The sequence below is a fragment of the Rhinolophus hipposideros genome (assembly GCF_964194185.1).
Source record: "Rhinolophus hipposideros genome assembly, chromosome: 3".
Classification (NCBI taxonomy): Eukaryota; Metazoa; Chordata; class Mammalia; order Chiroptera; family Rhinolophidae; genus Rhinolophus; species Rhinolophus hipposideros.
Genome location: NC_138049.1, coordinates 96848671 through 96870389, shown reverse-complemented (window position 1 = coordinate 96870389; position 21719 = coordinate 96848671). Strand labels below are relative to the sequence as shown.

Sequence of the window (21719 nt, the reverse complement as noted above, 5' to 3'; positions counted from 1 at the left end):
CACTGCCCCCACCCCTCCCCTATACCTTGGCTATGTCCCTGAGAGCCCCAAACGTCAGAATCCCAAATAGATGTTCTCCTGTTTCCATGCGAGGCACAAAAATCTCTGGGAGATTCAAGACCTGACTCACGCCTTAGGATCACCTCCTCCGTCTGACTGGCCAGGGCATGTGGGAGGGTGTAAACTGAATTGCAGGGGCTCATGGTCATCCTCTAAATACACCAGAAAAGCATGGTCTGGCCAATTATGAGAGAAGCCCAAGAGGAGGAGAAGGGCCAAGGAGGAAGGGAAAGAGGGTATTCCACATGGATCAACAGCAAATCCAAGGTGGAAAAGCAGAAACCAATCAAATGAACACAGAAGCCAACTTAAGACATGGATTTAATTACCATCAAATAAAAAAGGGGCGGGGGAGTTGCCACTGATTATCTAAGTGGAACAACTTAACTCCCGTCTTCTGAACACCAAAGGGCTCCCTCCATCAATCCTGCTCTCAAAATAAAAGATTCTGAGAACTTCTCATAATTACAGCTAGGTACCACTTTTTGAGCCCTACTATGTACCAGAACTGTACGAGGTGCCTTAAATATGTCATCAAATCCTTAAAACCATCCAACTGAGGAAAGTGTCAGTAGGCCCATTTTACAGATGAAGAAACTGAGGCTGAGAGGTTATATAATTTACCCAAGGCCCCGTGGCACAGATATACACACAGACATGCACAAAACTGTTTTCACCGTTCATCAGATTTTTAATCTCATGAATGCCCCAAGCCCTGCCATGTAGCCCGCTTGTAGTTCTTAGAATGGTGCCGGGCATGTACAGGGCACACCATGAAAGCCTCTCCAGCCACTCCCCACTCCCCACACCCTGCCCCACCCAGCCCCACCTGCAAGAGGGAGCCTTTTTGCCTGAGAGGCTTTTTAGTTTTTCACAACTGAGTTCATCCTCAAAGACTGACATGCCCCAAGCCCTGTCTACCACTGCAGACCAAATGGAATTTCACAGGTTCATCTCTTGAAAGGAAAAGAAAACCATTACCTGCAGGCAGCCAGGAGCCAAAGAAGTTCCTACCTCTCAGGATAAAAAGGTCTCAGGATATGAATGAAGCTTTGCTCTCAGGGGCCCATGATGAAGAAACAAGAGTAGGTCCCTTAAAATTTTTTTTTAATATTCCACGCAAAACCAAAACCAGACACAAGCATAACCTCTAGTTAAGAAACAAGCAAACACAAATTTGCACAGACTTATTTCACTGACTTCAAAATATGCTCGTAACTGTTTTACAGATCAAAATAAAACTCCAGGAGGAAATTTGGGAAGGAGGGAGCTTCAGAGGACTGTGGGCCGTCGTCACCCAATATCTTCCTGTTACTTGGGCCCTCGAGAACTACTGTATGTGTCTTTTTAGGGGCTCATAGTTAGATCGCCTGATTGCGGGAGGCCTTGCCTCTCCCGACTGGCATGTGTCTGCCGGGCATCTGAAAGCTTTACTGTAAATGGTGACTCATATGTTGCAGCCACCATAGGTACCGCTAATGTAATAAACCAAAGTTTGTTCCATCCACATGAAAGAGAAACGCTGGGTGCAGGGCTAGGAGCCTGACTCAAACTGCGACCCCTGTTCACCGCCACTCGCCACTCGTCAGCATTTAGCTGAAACTCAAAGTGTAATTACCCAGCTCTTAAGGACCGAGGGCAGGAAGAAGGGGGGTTTCTAAGGAAGGGTCACATCCATAAACAAAGAAGTGTCACTTCTCATCAAGTCTCCTCATGCGGTCACTCATTCAACAAATATTTATGGAGCACCTACCAAGTGCCAGATCCACAAAGGAAAATAAACAAACATGGCACCTACCCTCCTGGACTTGTGAGTCCTGCACTAGCTGCTGTACACATGTTTTCTCACTTAATTTATTAAATTTTCACTTCAGATGGGGAAACTGAGGCTGGGAGGGTAGAGCAGGGTCACATGGTTAGTCAGGCGGAGACCCAGGACTCAAATCCCCTTCCACAGCACTTCGGGGCTGGGCTCTCAGATACCACGTTACCTGTACTAAAGAGGGACGGGCAAGGTCAGTCACATCTCGAGGAGCTCAAGCCCCGTGGAGGACACGCACAATAAAGAGTATTGCAGTGCACATAGCGGGAGAAGCTCACAAGAACATGAACCTCAGCTGGGATGATTCTGGACATCTTCCCAAGAGGAGGCCATGGTGGGGGAGGTGGGAATAAGGCCAAAAAAGCAGGTCGAAGTGAGGCCTATACTGGGTTGAACAGTGTCCCCCCAAAATTCATGACCACCAGGAACCTCAGAATATGATCTTACTAAAGAATAGGGTCTTTGCAGGTGTAATTAGTTAACATGGGGTCATTCTCATCTCAAGCCCACCCTAATCCAACGACTGGTGGCCTTATAAGGAGAGGAAGCAGAGACAGACACACAGAGGAGACCATGTGACCACAGAGGCAGATTGGAGGGATGGGTCAAAAGCCAAGGAATGTTAAGGACTGCTGGCAGCAAGCTGAAGCTAGGAGAGAGACATGGAACAGATTCGCCCTCAGAGCCTTTGGAGGGAACCAAGCCCGCCAACACCTTGATTTCGAACTTCTGCCCTCCAGAACTGGGAGAGAATACATTTCTGTTGTTTTAAGTCACCCAGCTTTTGAGACTTTGCCCCACAGCCCTAGGAGGCTAATGCAAGGCCTGCTCTGGACAAGCCGTACACGCCGGTTAAGGAGTTTGGATTCTCCTCGCAGGTGGTGGGGCAGATTTTAAGCAGCAGAGTGGGGGTACATTCAGGGTGGGGCTGTTTTATAAAAATCACTCTGGAGCTTATACCCACACTTTAAATCTGTGGACTCCAGACCTACCGTGTTTCCCCGAAAATAAGACCTAGCCGGACAATCAGCTCTAATGCATCTTTTGGAGCAAAAATTAATATAAGACCCGGTCTTATATTATATTGTATCATATAAGACCGGATCTTATTTTAATATAAGATGATATAAATATAAAGATAATATAAATAATATAAAATAAGACTCAGTCTTACATTATAGAAAAATAAGATCATATTTTTTAATAAGATCATATTCTGAGGTTCCTGGTGGTCATGAATTTTGGGGGACACTGTTCAACCCAGTATAGGCCTCACTTTGACCTGCTTTTTTGGCCTATTTACATTATAGTAAAATAAGACCAGGTGTTATATTAATTTTTGCTCCAAAAGACGCATTAGAGCTGATGATCCGACTAGGTCTTATTTTCGGGGAAACGCAGTATACCTGTTAGTGCCCTCCGGGGCTCCACCCTCCATATGCTTCTTCCGGCCCACACTCTGCTTGCTGGTCTCATCCACCACTGTGGCTTCAAGTACCAGAACTGGCGTGCAGATAGCACCCCAACCTCAGCCAAGACATTCTTTTGACCAGATGCCTCCACCTGGCATTCTCACAGGTTTCTCAAACTCAACATGACCCCAAGTGAGCTCAGCTCCACATCTTTCCACTGTGTTTCTGTTGGGTTCCCCCCACCTCTGTTGGTGGTACTGCCAAACCCCCGATCATCGCCCTAAAACTGGGGTTCACCCTCGTCTTTCCTGCACACTTCTACAACCAAGGCGTCACCCACTGTGTCCATTCTACTCTCACTTTTTCAACCTTATGACTGGAGCACAATTCTACCTCCTTTCCCACTCAGATTTCTCTGTGGCCACATCATGGGTTTTCATTCCTCTAGGAGGAGGACTCCTTTTTCTCTACCCCCGACCCCGATCCAGTCGTCCCGAATACCACAGCCAAGACAACTGGGAGAAGCACAGCTCTCAGAAAACCTGTCCTCGGGTCCCACGGCACCCAGCCTGAGGCTTCTGGCTGATTCATAGGCCTTTGCTCAGTCAGGAGCCCCACCCAACCTCATTTCCCTATCCTCCCAGCTCAGCGAGACACTCCCCTCCCGCCTGCCTCTGGAACCTACCCTCTCTCTAACTGTTCTCTTGGCTAATTCCTCCTTCCTGTGCTAGCTAAGCAACTGTAGAACCAAAGGCCCCAAGAAGTCTGCACAGTACCTTAGGGCTGCCTGCTTTCTCTCACCAGAAATTCTCACATTGAGCTTTCTTTGGATTCATCAAAAGTGGAGCTCAGTTCACACTTGCAGTTCTCAGACACTCCTCTTGCTTGAGGGCACAAACGGCAGGTTGGAGAGTCACTACACTGTTTATATAGTTAGTCAAGGCTAATATACGGACTCCGACTCCGCAGGCTAAAGCCAGAAAACAGGTCCCTTTGGGGGGGACGGGACTGGAGAGTGCCTGAGGTTGCAGCCACCACTTACAGCCATAGCCTTGGGTATCAACTTCTTTAATCTTCACAATAACCCTATCACTGCCACTTTACAAACAGAAGAGCAAGGCACAGAGGGGTTAAGTACCTTGACTCAAACTCTTACAGTTAGGAAGGAAAAGGGCAGCGATAAAGGACCACCCCACTTCACTGACGAGGAAGGGGCAGGAAATTTGGCTCACTCGGGCCCCCCACCACCTGGCCCAGCACAGTGCTCCACTGTATGTTTGCTCAGGGATCCAGACAGAAATCTCCTCCTGTGGGACGCTCTAAGCCTCAATTTCCTAATCTGAAAAACAAAAATAATTAACCTGCCCTCAAAGAATTAGTGGGAAGATTTCAATGAGCTAATGTATGTATAATTGCTGAACCAAATGTCTGTCGTATAGAAGGTGCTTAATCAAGGTTAGTTGCTTTAAATTGAACCTAGAAAGGGGCAGAGACAGAGAGAAGCATCTACCCTCACATCTGCCTATGTAAATTAAAAAGTGTTACTGACCCACTAGACAGCAAATCCAGGAACACAGAAACACCATCATTTCCGAGAGGCACCAATCCTTTGTGATCACAAAAATAATAATGGCCGCTATTGCGTATGGAAGTCTTAGCGCCAAACATTTTCCATGTACAACTCCCAATGAGTTGGTTCCCCCAGACCCATATGAAGTGAGATGGTCATCCCCATTCCACAGAGGGAGAAAATAAAGCTCAGAAAAGTGGATTAACTTGGTCTTGGTCAGGATGACTGGCAGTTGTAAAACGGACTGACCCCAGGTGACTGACTCCAGGTCCCATGTCCTAATCACTGCCTCCCACATATCAGTCTGACCCCCTTCATGACCTTCACTTTCCCTCTTCTCCACCTCAAAAATTTCCTGCCCTTCTTTCATCCTCTTCTCCTCTCCCCCTCTCTTCACTCAGAGAAGCTGAACTCTCATCAGTCAGAGTCCACGACTCATCTTGAGAGGGAAGGCGTGTGGTACAGATGAAGGAGCACAGGAGAGGAGGCAAGAGGACTCTGTCTTAGGCCCAAGTCAGCCCAGGAAGTAGCTTACACCCCTTCCGTGCCTGCAAAGCTCACCTCATCTCCAGGGTTGCTAGAAGGCTCCCATGAGGTAATAGACATGGATGTGTTCAGTGCATCCTACAGGGCTACACAAATCCATCTCAGGCCTTCTAGAATCTTCCCCCACAAATACCAACTCTCTCTCGCACATCGTTCTGCCTCTTGACTAGTCACTAGCCTCTTGCCCTAAATGGCCCCCGTTTCCCTCATCCTAAAAACACCATCCTAATCTTGCTGCCTTCTCATGACATACCTTTGTAGGGATTTGGGTAATCACTCCCTCTGGGTTATATCTTTGTAGGGTTTTGGGTAAAGCGCCCCAGAGGCAGGGACAATAACTCAGACAGTTCTGTATTCCCTATGGGATTCCAGCATCATGCCTTTTTTTGACATGCATCCAGGGAGAAAATCCTGACAAACCGTAACTGAAAGCACAGAGAACATTTAAGCGCAACAGCCTAAGTCAGTCTTACAACAAACTAGGGAGATGGAGCGTTTCCTCACAATGAGGAAACTGGAGCTCGGGTTAAGAAGGTCAAGTTCACCTAGCTGCCAAGTAGAGGAGTTTGTCACTAGAATTTAGTGGCAATTTAGTTAGACCCCAAAGTGTCCTGAACACACCAGACAAGTGGCTGGCCTCCTTCCCTTCTTGCCTTCTCTACAAGCGAGTCTTCTAAAGCAGCTCAACAGCATGGTACATCTAAATCCTATTGCCAGAATGTTCTCTTTAAGTCTCTTCCTCTCGAGCCATGTGGGGTTCCGAATGGAAGGGCACACGTTTGTTCCCTGGGGGCTGCAGTGCCTTCTCAGGGTTATGTGCAATGGCTCTCTAGGTTGCTTATTTGGGAACATGTTCGTCTGCTTCCGCTTTCTGCTGCCACACTCGAAGTGGACCTGCCACTGAGCTACAGACATTCTGCAGAGATGGGGACAACATGAGGGACCCCAGCATTCTGCAAAGCAGTTAATGAAAAGAGTGTTTGCTCAGAAGCCAAGAACGCCTGGGGTCTAGTTTGTGGGTGTCACCATTACCTCCTTCTGGTGTGGAAACAAGGGAGCTGGGGGAGATATGTGACTTGCCCCAAACCACATGGCAACGCAGTGACTCAAACCCAGCCCATGTGGATGCCTTGCCCAGTGCTCTCTCTACCACAACACGTTGCCTACGTTTACTGTTTTTACTACCAGAATTTCCCCCTTCCTTTTTTCTTTTAAAAACCTGAATTACATATTAACAATTTGACAGGGGGCGGGGGGTGGAACCCGATCGAAAACACATCAAATAAGCCCTGCACTTTTCCAGATTTTTATCAATACGTCTGCATCGATTTTGGTTGCCACTAACGCAGGTAAGCTATCCATGTTCTTGCTGCACTGAACTTTATTCCACGTAACTATAGGTGGCCTAGTATTCCACAGTACTGTTGTCACAGGGTTTACTTACCCATTAATTCCTTAATTACCTACATTGGGATTATTTCCATCTCCCCCCCCACCTCCATCTTTGGACAAACTGGTTTTCTGCCCTTTTGAGATTGTGTCTGGGACTTATTCCCATAAGCAAAAACACTGGTCAAAAGGCATGAACAATGTCACGGCTGCCGTCATCCAAAGCAGCCATGCTCTCCAGAAAAACTGCTCCCCTTTTAAGTAACACTAGGGGTACCCTGTTCTCTTTACCATGGGCCTCAACAATGGGCTTTATAAATTTGATATATCTGTCACTACTATAATAGGCCAACTGAAATACTACCGCAGAGCTGTTTTAACGTACCTATCTTTTGTGTTTAGGAAGCTGAACGCTTTTGCACATCTCAGTTTATCAACTGGACTTCATATGAAATGATCTGTCCCCGTGCCTTGTTGTTTTACCAATATCATCTCACTGTCTGCCTTAAAGACCTTTATCAGTTCTGACATATTCTCATCCACCAATTTATCACAACTGTTTCCCTTGTCTATTACCTTCCCCTTTAGCACAATTTCTATTACCTGTTTCCCTGAAAATAAGACCTGGCCGGACAATCAGCTCTAATGTGTCTTTTAGAGCAAAAATTAATATAAGACCCGGTCTTATATTATAGTAAAATAAAACCCGATATTATATTATATTATATTAATTATATTACATTAATCATATTATATTATATTATATTATATTATATTATATTATATTATATTATATTATATTAATTAAAGACCCAGTCTTACATTATAGTAAAATAAGACCGGGTCTTATACTAATTTTTGCTCCAAAAGATGCATTAGAGCTGCTTGTCCGGCTAGGTCTTATTTTCAGGGAAACATGATATTATTATTTTTTAAAATCCATTTTACTGAGTCACGCCCAGCTATAAACATGTCACTGTAAGAGCTCCACCCCAACCCCCAGGCCACACAGTCTGTGATAAAATGACTGGGTGCATGGGTATTTTTTTTTATTTTACAGATTGTCGTCTTTTAGAGTTGAACACATCCCATTTCATCAGTGATCGTTTTTATGGAATTTTCACAAAAACACTTGCTCTCATCAGTGAGGATAAATATTCCACCTGCTTTCTGAGTTTTAAAGAGTTTCTAACACTAAGTTTTTAATACATCTAAAATTTATAACATATGGTGAGACATAAATCTGAGTTCATTTTCTCCATATTGTTATCTAGTTTTTCCCATGAACCATTTACTTTAAAATCATTTCTTTCACTATTGGTTTGCCTTTCTAAATTTGTCATTTATATGTCTTCCATTTATTTAGATCCATTTTTTCCATTTTATGCTAATACTGTACAGTTTTAATAACTACAGCTTACCTGCTTAGTTTGCTTAGAGGAACCCACTGCTGAAAGATTTTCAAAACATATTTCGGTAAGCTTGCCCACCAATTTTTCCTGATTATTATTATTGTTCTTCATGCTTTATAAAGTATTTCATTGATATTTGAACTGCCAGGACGTGAAATCTAGGCAAAACCCTTAGGATATTGACCTTCCAATGCTCTAACTTCTGATCAGAAGCAGCCATGTAGGATTTTGTAATTTTCTTTGAATAGAAATTGTGTCATTTGCAAACAGCGATATTTTTATCTCTTCCTTCCCTGTACCAATCCCTCTAGTTTCTTTTTGTTCCTATATTGTTACGACAAGAGTCTGTTAAACTATGTTAAATAAGAGTCGTGATAAGGGACATTTTGGTTTAGTTCCTGTTTTTTGGGGCATGCTTCTAGTATTTCTCCACTTAGCATCTGCAGGGAAGCCTGCGTATATGACTATACACAAGCAAGCTTTTTATCATACTTAGGGGTAAATCCCCCCAACACACCTACTTTTAGTTTTATGATGCTTTATAATGCAATCATAATTATTTCCAGTATTTTTCTACATCTACTGAGACCAACTTCATTCATTCATGAAGTATTTGTTGAGCATTGATTATATTCCAGGCACTGTGCTAAATATTGAATGTTCTGAATTTTATGGTTTATTTCTATTAAGATTAGTCTTTGTATCGAACCAGACATGTATTCCTGGAATGAGCCCTGCTTGGTAATTTTTCAAGCGCCTAAGTGACTATAAAATTCATCTGGAAAAATTAACAGACAAGAATACTGAAATATCAAACTCCAAGAACCAATTCAAATGTCATCTACTCCAAGAAGCCTTCCCAACTCTCACTTTCCCGAAGCAGAGTTCTCAGCTCCTTTCTCTGGGATCCCACTGTCCGCCCGCCCTCCGTTATCACATTTGTCTCGGGGACTAAAATGCAGTCAAATGTGTGTGTCTCTGCCCCCCCAACCCGACTCGATTACTGCCCTGTACACAGAAGCATGGGTAGGTCACCAATACTAGGCACCACCACTAGTGGATGGGAGTTGCTCAATAAATAATTCCTGAAGTAGTTAGGTCATTCACCTATTAATTTATTTCACTGATGATTTTTGCATTTTTGCATTTTTCATTTTTAAGTGAAATTGATCTGTAAAATCCTTCTTGGGATCAGCAGGGCATAGACAAGCCAGCCCGATTCCATGCACACAGAGGAGCTGTCGTCCCTGGGCAGGTCTCCTGGCCGAGGAAATACTGGAGATCACCAGCTAGAAGTTGGCTCATAGTGACATCAGGGAAGGAAGGAGACAGCATAAGATGGAAGTGACAAACAGTCCCAACAGATGGACAAAGCCCTGTGATGGAGGGAGCCAGGACAGGTGACCCTCTGTAACACAGGCATCGGGACCTCTATGGAAGGTCACCCAGCTGGCTGGATGAAGCAAGACTCCCACCCTTGAAAGTAGGACCAGTCATGCTAGTGACTGGTTATCAATACATATACTCTGAACCTGACACCTTATACAATTATCTTTCCAACCACCCTTGGAGGTATATTCTATAGTTCCCATCACACATACAAAGAAACTGGGCCAGTCAGGTTACATATAATTTACCCACAGTACCACACAACCAGTAAATGGATGAACTAGAATTCAAACTGATGTTTTCCTACCACTTGCTCTCTCTAGCAAAGGGCCTACCCTGGGTCTTGGTCCCCACCACAGAACCCGGATATCAGGCATGTTAGCAGAACAGGAACCAACAACACACAAGCCTCTTAGAAGAACTGAGACTTAGAGAAGGAAACGGGACACAGGAACAAGGCAGGAGGCCTTGCCTTGTCAAATCCAGAACAGTGTCTGAACCCAGAATTCTGGCCGGAAGGGATCTAAGTCTCTACTTCCTCAGACCATATGTAACTCTAAGAGCTAAGGTCAGGGCTGAACTGCAGGAAGTTACCGGTGGCGCTGGCCTCACCTGGGATGATGCAGGCTGGGTGGGTCTGGGGTGGGTATGACCCTTTCAGCTCTGCAAGACAGCAATGAGAACCAGGGTCTAGCCAAGCAGGCCCTCCGCTGCCACAGACAACACCACCTGCATTTAGAACGGGAGCTTGTGGAACATGGAGAATCTGACTTCGAATAAAAGGCTGAAAACCTTGACCTTTGGTTTCCTTCTCTTGTAAAGTGGACAGGGTTGGACCAGATGGATTCTGTTCCTCATCTTGGGAGTCTTCCCCTTAGCAGTACCCTTGAAATCAGGGGTCCTATGATCTATTCACAGACTTCAGGATAGTTGAAGCCCATACAAACAAAAGAAAAATTGGGGGTTTTGGTGTGCGTGAATAGGGGTGTATTTCTGAAGAAGACGTCCATAGCTTCCATCATATTCCCACAGGGCTCCATGGATCAAAAGGCTCAGAACAACTGATCCAAATGCCAGCTAAATCAGTGGAGGCTAGACAGCAGTCCTGAGCCCAGGCCAGTCAGCTCAACCAACCAAGTATGAGCAAAGACATTCTGTAGCCACAAAGGCTCTTCTACCATCTCAGACCATCTGGAAAGTGTGTGGTCACTATTGAAACCAGAGAAAGTGATTGGGTGGGTCAAGGCCTTGCATCTTCATGACTTTAAAAGAGAACAGTATGAATTTTATTGCAATAGTTAGAAGCATCATCTTTATACAGCTAATGGATTTGCTGATTAGCCGGACACTTGGAGACTTAGTGCCCTCTGGTCAAAGGAAAAGCAAGTGCCATTCCCTCTAGACCTCATTCCCCGCCTGCTGGGTCAGAACCTGCATCTAACAAGGTGATTCGTGTGCACCTTAAAGTTAAAAAAGCACTGCTGGATTTTTGTGGATGGAAATTCAGGGAATTAAAAAATGAAGGGTAAAAGAAAAGTTAAGAGTGAAAATAGAATTAACAAATGAGAATGTGAGCAAACATCAGGAAAGAACAAAAGCCAAAAGCTGGCTTTTAGAAAAACAATGAAATTACTAAACCATGGGACCAATTAATTTCAAAAGAATTAACTGCAAAAGTTAGAAAAGAAATAAAAGCCTCTATAAATGAGCCATTGATATACACTGTTTAAGGAATTTTAAGTGAAACTGGAAACTAATAACTGAAAAACAAAGTTAAGATGATACAAATTTATAAGCTACCCAAATTGAAGCAAAAGGAAAGAAAGACACTTAACTAAACAGTAACAAGAGGAATTTTTAAAAAGGCAAAGAAAAAAAAACTTAAAGAAAAGCACTTGGGGTCAATGGGTTCCTTGGAAAGTCTTTCCATAATGTGCAAACATTTTTTAATCACTTAAATGAGTAAGTATAAGCAAAACATTCATACTTTCCGTTTTACAAATGAAAGCATGCAATTTAAAGCTGAGGCCGCTCTAAATATCTCTCCAGTCCCCAAAGGGCACCCCTGCTAAGCCTGCATGCAGCACATCTTGGAGGCCTGTTTTGTAGGAATACAGGATTCCACCATACATATGATACTATCAAAAATATGCCGTTTTCTTTTTCAAAAATGGCATCACCTTGTACATATCGTTCCGCTTTTATCAATTTGCTTTCATCATTCAACATCACATTTTTGAGACCTACTCGTATCCCAAGGTATCAATCTAATATACTCCTTTCAACTACTCTTGCAGCGTTTCTCCAAGTTTTTGGACTGAGTCGTGCAGTAAGAAATATATTTTCTATTGTGACACTTGTGAATATGCAAAACTGTTCACACTTGTGAATATGCAAAACTGAAACAAAAATCTCACCAAATAGTCAACCACACTATGTGCAATGCACTCGGTTATTTTCTATTCTGTTTCACACTGTGTCACAACCCATTAAGTTGATTTACTGACCCCACTAATGGTCTGAACAGTCCCAGTCTTATTTAGCCCTTACTAAATAAATATTTATTTATTTATCCATCCCGCTGATGGATATTTACATTGTGGTCTTCAATTTTCCACTATTACAACAATGGTCAACGAACACTGTGCACGTGAATGCTTCTCTAGGGCAGATAACCAGGAGTGGAACCACAGGGTCCTAAGACATGGGCATTTATAATTTAGATAAATAGCACACACTGCCCTCCAAAGCAGCTGTACCCATTAACTTTCATCAGCAATGCACAAAAGCACCTTTTCTTTACACCCTCACCAACTCAGTGTATTAGCAAATGTTTTGATCTTTTCTAATCTGATAGGTCACAAATGCCATTTCACTGTACTTCTGATTTGCATGTTTTATTTGAAGAGAATTTGTGCACATTCTGTTTTTACAAGTCATTTACGCTTCCTGTGAATTTCTGTTCCTGTCTTTTGCCCATCCTTCAAGTCCAAGATCCTTCTGTATTTTTGCATATTAAAAAAAAAATTAGCTGCTTTTATCATATAGTTGCAACTACTTTTTCCTCAGATTATCACCTTTTCACTTTGTGGTGTTTTTCTAATGCAGAAGTTCTCGTTTTTATGTTATCAAGTTTATCAATTTTTTATTTTATGTCTTTTGGGATTTGTGTCGAACTTAAGAAGGTCTCTCTATTCCAAGACTGTAGAAAACTCTTCTGGTACTTTTATGCTTTCATTTTTTCTTTAAATCTTTGATCTATCTTTGATAGACTTATTTTGGTCTAAGGCACAAAGTAGAGATCCTGCTTTCTGCACACTTGCCCCCGCCCCAGACAGCTATCGAGTTGTGAAGATACGATCTTTCTCCACAAATTTGAAATACTGTCTTTATCGCAAATTACACACACACACACACACGCACACACACACACACACACGCATATTTATTGGGGGGCTTCTCTATTCTGACTCATCACTTGTTTAATCTGTTTAATACTAAATTATCTTAATTATTGTAGCTTTTAAAATACTTACTATCTATTAAGAGCTAGACACTCCCTTTTCTTTTTCATAATTTTTTGCATGTAAATTTTTCCAGATGAACTTAGAATCAGCTTTATTACCATCAAAATAATCCTACTGGTAATTTTATTGTGATCACATTTTAAATGTATAGAAGTGATATTTTTGTAACACTTGACTCTTTCTTGCTGGGGTTATATTATCTTTCTGTTTAAGTGTTTTATGCCCCTTTGTAGCACTGAAGTTACATATAATTTTATTAAGCTTATAACTAGATATTTTATCTCTTTTGTTGCTTACATAGATTTTTTTTTCTTCCATCATGCTTTCTAGTTGGGTATTGTTTATGTGGGCAAGATATTGATTTTTGTGTATTATTTATTTACCCAACTACCTTACTGAATTCTTTAATTGTTTTACTTTTGCCTTCTTCTAGTTTTCATACCTCTTATGTCTTTCTCTTATCTAATTATACTAGCTTATCCCTCCAAAACAAGGTTATATAATTATGGTGCTTAATCATGATTTTAATGGGAATGCATCTAAGACTCACCATTTCTATGCTAAGCAAAATTTGGCTACCAGCTTGACAAAGATGTATTTTCTCATGATGATATCTAATTATTCCTACATTATGAGTTTTTATTAGAAACAGATGCTTAATTTTTCATAAACCTTTTCAGCATCTTATTTTCTCCTTAGATCCTTTAATATTAATAGAAATCCTAAAAGTAACCTATCCTTGCATTCCTGTTCTGAAACCCATATGCCCATGGGGTGTTTTCATTGGGCTGCTGGATTGTATTTGTTAATCATGTTATTAGGATTATGCATCAATATGCAAAACTGAGATCACTTTGCAGTTCTGTGTGTGCACACGCTGTTCCTTTGTCACATTTTGTTACACTAGTTTCATAAAAAGAATTTAAGCATTCCTTTGTTGTTTGCTCTAGAATTTAAATGGCACTAGAATCACCAATGCCTTCGATATTTGAAAAAATTTACCTGTGAAACTATCTGGTCCTACAACTATTTTAAGAAAAAACTCTTTAATAACTTTGTCAATTTCTCCTATGATAATTGGTCTGTTTAAATTTTATTCTATTCTGGTGTCAGTTTGGGTTTTTGTTTTAATTTTTAAAGAACACATACTCTCATGTTACATAAACTGTTTCTAAACTTAGAAAAAGATCCTACCAGCACCACTGTAAGAAGTAAATATAGCCTCCACCCCAAACAGCCTGGTTCCTAATTTCTGCACCCATCCCCTGACTCCTCCTAAGACCTTATCGTTTCTCACCGTCACATTCATGTACGAAGAGAACAGATAGTTTTGCAATAAACCAGAAACACGCTACTGCTCCTCGTGCACCTCCAGTCCCATCAAGGAAGGACTGTAGGCAACTGACCCAACTCCCTCCACCTCCCTCAGTGGAGTCCCTTCGCAATTCTTCTGAGCTTCTTTTCAGAGCCCTCCCCCTACCCCACCTTTGAGGCCGGCAGCCACTTCACCTCACTCACACCAAATCCTCAGGCTCCTGATGGAGAGACATCATCAAGGAAGCCACAGGTGTTCATCACCAGGCACGTGCCAGATGCCTGGGGTACCTGGCATACAAGGGTCCTGCCCTAAAAGCTTGTTATTTGAGTGACAGGTAAAGACCTGCCCACAAGTAATAACAAGGCCCAGAACGACTACGTACAAAGTAGCTCAGAAGAGCAAAGAAGAGTACAGAGGACAGAGAAATCTCTGGGCGTTCAGAGAGGCAGTGGGAAATATACTTCAAGCGAGGGACCCAAAGGAGGATCAGCCCCGTGCGCTGATGGTATGCGGTATGGATGCTGCCTGGCCAGAGAGGGGGGCAGGCAGATGAGCCTGGGCCCAGGGGACCTGAGAGCCCCAGTGAGAAGTTTAGACATGACACAGCAGGCAGCGGGAGCCACTGGGGGCTCCTTTGCAGGGCAGTAACAGGAATAGAGTGGAGTTTTGGCCACACCCCCATATTCTATTATGTCAGACTTGCGTTCAGAGAAATGACTAGCTGTGCCAAGAACTCGGTGAGCTGTGGGGAAGGGCCGTAAACCACAACCCTATACCGATGCCACAAGTGACAATGGACACACACACACACACACACACACACACACACACACACACACACACAGTGCCCAGGTTCTAATTAAAGACTGGAATCATACCAGGGCACTAGGGTTTAAATAGTTTATTGCACTACACAATAAAAACCACATTGCCACAAATCTCTAACCTCAGGGGGCATCTGTGTTCTGCCCAGCTCTTCTCAAATGTTACAGTATACCCGGATCACCTGAGGATCTTGTGAAAACTGCAGATCCTGATTCTGCAACTGTGGGTTCTGCATTGACATCTAAGAAGCCGGGCGGGGTGGGGGGGAGGCTGATGCCGGATGCCACTGATCCAAGGGCCAGGCTTTGAGTAGCAGGCAGCCGATTATGGGCATTAATTACAAGCAGAGAGAGAGCTGAAGGGTGTCTGGGGTCTACAGCAGAGCACCCAAACTAACCAACTCATTATCTATTAAAAAAAAATTCACCGCAGGGTTCAGTAACAGGCAGGGCTCCCTCGAAGCTATTAGTAAATGGAAACCACCCCTGCATTTCACAACCACCATCTAATTACTCTCCCAGTAACCTTTCACAGCAGTCCTAAGCCAGCTCTTTCAAGTGTTGATGCCACTAATCAAGTCATAAAGCCTTAAAGCGTCATATTATTAGCCTTGATAACAGAGCGTAAAACAAACCCAACAACAACCCCGTTTGCCTTTCCTCTCAGTGAGGCCGTCAGTCAAGCTAACATTTGCATTACATTACATCCGGATCAAGGGAAAACACATTTAACCAGTGAGCATCTCCTATCGGCGGCGATGGACCATGCAAGAGAAATTTATCAGCTGTTTTATGATCCTCTAAGAAGATTCTGGAAACCGATCGCAATCTGCCCCAATCCTAGCAACTTCTTTACTGCTCCCATCTCCTTGGGTAACTGGGAAGCCTGGAAGAAGTTTCTGCTCCTCCCCACCTCCCCTCAGGTCACCAAACTAGGCGCAGAGTGACCCACTTCAACCCCATGACAAACCAGAGAGCTCCTCGACAGGGCTCTATTCTGAAATCAGGTGGCCTGTGTTTCAAGCTGCATGCCTGTCATGCTTGGAAATGAGACGGGTGGTCCATCAACAGATTGTTCAAAGGTAGACCTGGACCCCGCCTCCATGTGATCCAGAAACTACACACACACACACACACACACACACACACACACACACAGCTATCAATTCAATGAATCAGGTGTCTAACATGTACAGAACCTCAGCACCCTACTGTACTGTGGGCATTCAGAAAACACAATACCTGAACTTGAGAACTGGTTGAAGAGGAGATATAGCATCCCATGATCATGCAGCAGCCATACTTTAAGTTCCCCGATGGCTAGCACCCACCAATCTGGAGAATTTCCTGTACTGTCGCCTAAAATTCTACAGAATATAGCTAATGACAACTCTTCGGTGAAGACTAGGCCTTTGGCTCTGAAAGGAAATACACCTGAGGACATGTTCTGCTAGGGGTAAGTTGACTAAGCAATACCTAAGGAAACAAGAATGAATCTGCCCTGCAAGGGCCGGGAGCAAACCACTCACCCAAGATCACACAGTGAGTTTCAAAGCTGGGAGCAGAACTTAGGTCCTTCAACTCCCAGATCGAGGTTCTTTCAACTAAATCACACGCCCCTCACCTCCACTTTGGAACTTCCCTATGAAATCAGAAAGTTTGCCACTGGTTTGCTCTCTTTATTCCCCCCCAACCACAACCAGCCTTTAGGACCCCCTTTCTCTTGGGGAAGCAACACGTTATTCAACCCATCGGAGAGTGGGTACGGTTCTGCCCTTTGTGAGATGGGCAAAGGACAAAGCAAAGTCACATCCCCTCTTCAGGACTTAAGTTTCCTTTTCTCTGACGTGAAGAGGTTAGTGGAGATGACATCTAAGACCCTTTCCTGCTTTAAAGGGAATCAATGGAAGCTTCACTTTGCAATTAGGAGGGAATAGGGGCTCCCCCGAGCCACGGCCCTTGCGTCATCCCGATCTGTACAGGGAGGATGGGCTGGTCCAGGCAACTGATAGAAGCTGTAGGACACAAAGAATCTATCCACCAATCGCCTCCCATAGTCCACACAGAGCTCCCCCAGCCCACAGAAGAGGAGAAACGGCCAGCTGCCAGCTGTCTTCGCCAACTTGTCAGGAAGAATTCTTAATTAAAGTTCTTTGTTGCATTGCAATATTATTTCCTTTTTAATGACTTTTTAAATTATAAAATTGACAACCAAAAAAAAACATTTTATTTTTAATAACTTTTTTAAAAAATCATAAAATAAATATACAGTCATTACAGAAAAATCAGACACTTGTTTAAAGGAAGTCCCAATTGCAAACAAATCTAATTCTATTTGTTAATTAAATCACAGTCCCATTGAGACTCAAAGAAACCCAAGAGTTGGAACTGACCTTGAGACGTACAGGTAGAATCCTGAGCCATACCATATGATGTCAGGGGGAACAGTCAGGGATCCAGAGTAATGATCCAGTCCAAGCCCCTATCTCCACTGTCCCTAACAGGTGGCCACTCAGCCTCTGCTTGAACACTTCCTACTTTCCAGCCCTTTTCCAGGCAGCCTGGGCCGTTTTGGGAACACTCTCAAAGGTTATTCCCAAAGGCTAGTGAGAGACCTGGACGTGGGTTCAATTACACACACGGTCTCCTCTATGCTCCAGGACCCTGGGAAAGTCACCTAACCTCTTTGAACTTGAATATCCTCATTGCTAAGATCGGGATGACAATATATGCACGAAAAAGTCATCGTGAGATTTCAATGAGAAAATATTATTAAGCACTCAGCAAAGTGCCTAGCCCAGCGTAAGCGCTCCATAAACAGCGAATAGTATTATTAAATGGTAGCTCATAACAATAGTTTTCCAACTTTTTCCACCTTATCCCTATCAAAGAAATTATACTTTATATCATGACACAATACACAAAATCTCTATATACTCATATAGCTCTCTTCCTCAGCGCTGCCTATGAAGGTGGCAGCCACTTACTACTCAGCATCATGGCTGCCCTCAGACCCGTCATAAAGCCCAAGATCATCAAAAAATGACCAAGAAGGTCATCCAGCACCAGTCAGACAAAAGATATGTCAACATTAAGCATAACTGGCGGAAACCCAGGGCATTGACAATAACCAGGTGCACAGAAGAGTCAAGGACCAGATCGTGATGTCCACCATTGGTGATGGGAGTAACAAGAAAACTGAGCACGTGCTGCCCAATGGCTTTCGGAAGTTCCTGGTCCACAATGTCAAGGAGCTGGAAGTGCTGCTGATGTGCAATAAATCTTTCTGTGCTGAGACTGTCACGTCTCCTCAGAACCGCAAAGCCATTGTGGAAAGACCAGCCCAGCTGGTCATCAGTCACCAATCCCAATGCCAGGCTGCACGGCAAAGCAAATGAACAGACAGCTTTTGTGCACATTGTATTGTGTTAATAAAACCATAACATTCTGTCAAAAAATATATAGAAAACTGAACAAATTATTTTCAAGAAACAATGCTAATCCATACACATCTGATCCACTCATGATTTTTTTGCCCCTTATTCTATTCCTTCCTATTCTATTTCAGTTTTTTAAATTGCCAGTCTTGATTACTAAATTGACGACACAACCCCGTAATAGATTGCAAATTGCACTTTGAAAAACACTGACTTACGAAGACCAAATATCTCCCCCTGTAGCTTCTACCTTTCAATCCTAGCTTTACCTTCTGGAACCACACAGAACAACTTCGCACCATCATCCACATGGTGAATTTTTAAGCATTTGAAGCATTCCGTGTTCTCGCAGTCACTCACTGTTTGTGATCTGGCTTCCCGATCCCACTTCATCTACATCTCTTCCTCTGGACTCTTTCCTTCCTTGGCAAGCTTTCCTCCTTCATTCACTGCTGTCCAGAAGGGCCACGCCCACTTAGCAAGTGCTCTGCTCCTCAGTGGCTTCTAGGTCACCTCAGGTCAAGCAGCCTGACCCGAACATCTTTTCAGACCTTCCCACCAGATGCACTCTTCATCTCCAGAGGAACTCATCTACTACCGTGTTTCCCTAAAAATAAGACCTAACCAGAAAATAAGCCGCAGCAGGATTTTTCAGGATGCTCGTAATATAAAATAAGTCCTAATGCATCTTTTGGAGCAAAAATTAATACAAGAACCGGTCTTATTTTCGGGGAAATATGGTAGGGTTTTATTTTATATTATGAGCATCCTGAAAAATCATCCTAGGGCTTCTTTTCCGGTTAGGTCTTATTTTGGGGGTAACACGGTAGATATATATATATTACATACATATATCTCTACATCACTGAACCACCCAGCCGACTCCTCTCTGGTTCTTTCACACTAAGGTGTTCCCTCTAGTTCCTACTCTGTCCTTCCACAAATGACATTAGGACGCCTCAAGGCCCATCGCCGAGAAGAGCGAAAGTGAGGAAGAGTTTCGATATGTCTATCAGAACCCGAATCTACCCCCAGAAAATGCTCCCTTCTTACTCATCTCTGAACTAGCTCTGCCTGCTAAACCTGGAACCACACCGAGGGGCCTCATCACCCAGCCAGCCTGTCCCTTCATGGTGAAAGCAGCCCCGTGATAGGGAATCTCCCACCTGGTTGCAAACCCAGCCCTTCAGAGCTGAGATCTCCCAGCACCACCTTGCATGTGCAGGAAATGCTAGATATCAGATACAGCCACAGTTTCCCATTTCCTATCTGCACCTGTGGTCATCAAAAGATCCGTTCGTGGTACTAAAAAATAAATAAAATGCATACACATGTACCTAGTGTCGCTACTCTGATGGTTAACATTTTGTAATTTGGGTTTAAAGACAAGAAAAAGTTTCCAAAGCAGAAACAAAGAACGTCTACTAGGCCTTCAAATGTGAGCCGGTTCCTCCTCACGCCCATTTCTATCATGGTACTTGGAGATCTTGTCACAAATATTCAAGAGTCTCTCCCCTAGAAGGGAACTTCCCACACCCACCACCCAACACTTAAGGTTTTATTACATATATATATATATATATATATATATATATATATATATATATATATATCTGCATCACTGAACAATGTATTTTAAACTTTTTGTTGACTTTAAAATGTACTGAAAAGTACCATGCTATATGGAATATTCTGGTCCTTGCTTTTTAAAATTCGACCTTAGATTACTAAGATTCACTCCTATGGCTGCAAGTACATGTTGTTGGTTCATGCTGCTGCTATAAACAGCCCATCAGATGCCATGATGTGTGTACCCATCCTCCAGCTGATGGGCATTTGAGTTTCCAGCTTTCTCCCAGTGCTACTAGGAACATTCTTAGTATACATCTCCTGGTGCCCACATAAATGCGTTTCCATGATTATTACGTACCTAGCAGTGGAAATGCCAGGCCATACAGTATGTGCATGTACAACTTTACAAAATGATAATCCCAAACTGGTTTCCAAAGTGAGTGCATCGGTTTATCCTCCTTACCAGCAGTATGTAAGGGACCATAGCAATCGATGTCTTCTCCGACGCTTGCTATTACACAACTTCTCAATGTTTGACAGACAATCAAATGGGGATAAGATGGAATCTCCTTGTGATTTGTATTCCATGATTACTAATGGAATTAAGTGTCTCTCCCAACCTAATGCCCTATACTTTTCTTTCACAGCTCTTATCAGAGTCTATAATTAAACATTTGTGGGATTATTTGATTAAAGCCCATCACCAGGCCTGTTTTCTTTACCACTGCACATTTTACAACAAGCACAAAGTAGAGCCTCTGTGTATGTGTTGCATGAATAAATGCATGAACAGCTGTGTAAATGAGACGATCCAGTTAGTCTTCAGGCTCTAACCTGATTTTATTAAAAGCCTGCGTTCATGAGTCAGCGTCTGATCTCCCCAACTGAGGTATCAAGGTAGGGACAGAGATAAGGTATTACAGAGCCTCTGAACTTGGATTGAAGGGAGGGAAAGGTCCACAGAGGACAGAGCCAAGTCCAGTCTTGGTCCTTAAACCAATAAGAGTAAAATAACTACTGTTGTAATTGTGGGCCTAATAATGGACCACACACTTCACACCAAATAGTAACAGCTCTTATTTATATAGCATGCTCATTATACGGCAAGCACTGTTACATGCTTACTGGATTATTCATCTGATCCTTACAACATCTCTAGGAAATGGATATGACCGCCCCATTTTACAGCAAAGGAAACAGGCTCAGAGAGTCTAAGGAAGTATCCACACGGTACATAAGGGACAAACCCAGAGCCAGAGTCAAATACAGGTCTGACTCGCCCCAGAACCCATTCCCTTTCCACACACCTGTGCCTACCCTATACCTTGAGGTTTTCTGACTTCTCTGCAAGGGGTTGCCTTTCCTCCCCAATCACCCCCACAAAGCTCCTCAGATTCCAAGTTGTTCTCCACAGTCCACAGATGTTCTCCCTGCACTGGGG

The 21719-nt window shown here is 43.2% G+C and overlaps 1 protein-coding gene and 1 pseudogene across 4 annotated transcripts in view; one reads left to right on the top strand and one right to left on the bottom strand.

Annotated features, from left to right (window-relative positions):
- TRERF1 (transcriptional regulating factor 1) overlaps nucleotides 1-21719 on the bottom strand; it is a 190898-nt gene that overhangs the window by 147847 nt on the left and 21332 nt on the right. The gene's annotated exons all lie outside the window — the stretch shown is intronic.
- On the top strand, nucleotides 18268-19857 carry LOC308494554 (large ribosomal subunit protein eL32-like; annotated as a pseudogene). Its single transcript has 2 exons — nucleotides 18268-18689; nucleotides 19660-19857. The product of its transcript is annotated as a large ribosomal subunit protein eL32-like (transcript).